This window comes from Carlito syrichta, unplaced genomic scaffold, assembly GCF_000164805.1.
Source record: "Carlito syrichta isolate Samal-C Ts95f unplaced genomic scaffold, Tarsius_syrichta-2.0.1 Scaffold126635, whole genome shotgun sequence".
Taxonomy (NCBI): Eukaryota; Metazoa; Chordata; class Mammalia; order Primates; family Tarsiidae; genus Carlito; species Carlito syrichta.
The window spans coordinates 1-1801 of record NW_007070731.1 but is presented as its reverse complement, the minus strand read 5'-3'; the positions used below and the strand labels follow the sequence as shown (position 1 = coordinate 1801).

Sequence of the window (1801 nt, the reverse complement as noted above, 5' to 3'; positions counted from 1 at the left end):
TACAGGCTGAGCCACAGAGCCCAGCTGATTTATTGTATTTTTATTTTTATTTTTAAGTTGGAGTCCCACTCTGTCATCCAGACCGGAGTGCAGTGACCGCTCCCGGCCACCGCAGCCTCGACCTACTGGGCTCTGGCAAACCTTCCGCCTCAGCCTTCCGAGTAGACGGAATTACAGGCGCGCACTACCGCGCCCGGCTGATTTTTGATTTACTGTAGAGATGAGATCTCGCCAAGATGCCCAGGTGGGTCTCGAACCCGCAGGCTCATGCAATCCACTCACCTCAGCCTCCCAAAGCGCTGAGATGACAGGTTGAGCCACTAAACCTGGCCTCTCTTACTTGTTAACTTCTAGGACTCGAACTCACCGCCATGTCCTCTGAAGAAGGAAAACTTTGTGGGAGGGCTCAGATTTAACACCCACGAGCAAGCACTGGAAAACCACGTCAGCCGCTTGGGTCCTGCTTCTGAGGCGGGTGGTGGCTGTCGAGCACCGGGAGACTCCGCGATCCTGGGTTTGGGGCTTCAGAGCCCTCACCAGCCCAGAGCATGCCTCAGATGCCGTGAGAGTCACAAACAGAGACTCCCTGGACGGTCGCCACATCCGTGTTGGCCACGCAGGCAAGTCTGCCCAGGGAACCAGAGGGGTGCTTTGGGGGCCCGTGGAGGTGGCCACGCTAGAGGGGGTGCGGACCCTGGCTATGGGCACGGCAGATACGACCGCCGACCTGGAGGATATGGATATGGATAGGGACAGTCCAGAGACTGTGGTGGCAGAAACCAGGGCGGTGGGGACCGCCACTCAGGAGGAAACGACAGAGACAGCCAGGACAACTGAGATGAGAAATGCACACGTGATGCAAAAACACAAGGAGTCACACTTCTTTTTTTTTTTTGAGTCGGAGTCTCACTCCATCGCCCAGACTGGAGTGCAGCGGCCGCTCCCGGCCACCACAGCCTCGGCCTGCCGGGCTCCGGCGATCCTTCCGCCTCAGCCTTCCGAGTAGCCGGAATTACAGGCAGGCGCTACCATGCCCTGCTGATTTTTTTGATTTATTGTAGAGATGAGGTCTCGCCAAGTTGCCCAGACGGGTCTCGAACCCGCGGGCTCAGGCAATCCACTCACCTCAGCCTCCCAAAGTGCTGGGATTACAGGTTGAGCCACCGAGCCCGGCCTGGGTACTTTTTCTTTGGCGAATTTTTTAGTCTTGGATCTCAGGATTATTGGTTCTAGCAATAATGGGTCCTGGCAAGTTTGGCCAGACTGATAAAAAATTAATGTGTATCAAGGGGCATTTAAAACAAATCTGTGTACAATGTTTATTATGGGTATGAAGCTATTTCAAAATGTACCTATAAGAAATCTGCATTTTTTTACTGAAGATCACTGACCTGGTTATATAGAAGAGCTTCTTGAAAATGTATGCACCGGGCTCAGCCTGTCATCCCAGCACTTTGGGAGGCCGAGGGGAGAGGATGGTCTGAGCCCGCGGGTTCGAGACCAGCCCGGGCAACTTGGCAAGACCTCCTCTCTAAAAACATAAAATAAAAGAGCCAAACAGACGTTGAGCTCTAAGGATCGGAGAGAACAGGGCAAGAGCCTTTTTAATAAAGAAAACCGGCCGGGCTCGGTGGCTCAGCCTGTCATCCCAGCACTTTGGGAGGCCGAGGTGTGTCAATTGCCCGAGCCTGTGGGTTTGAGACCCACCTGGGCAACTTGGTGAGACCTCATCTCTATAATAAATAAAACATCAGCCGGGCGTGGTAGTGCGCGCCTGTAGTTCCAGCTACTGGGAAGGCTG

General features: G+C 54.0%; 1 pseudogene; it reads left to right on the top strand.

The window, feature by feature from the left end:
* Positions 1 to 371: 371 nt before the first annotated feature.
* Positions 372 to 837, top strand: LOC110594702 (annotated as a pseudogene).
* Positions 838 to 1801: the final 964 nt, after the last annotated feature.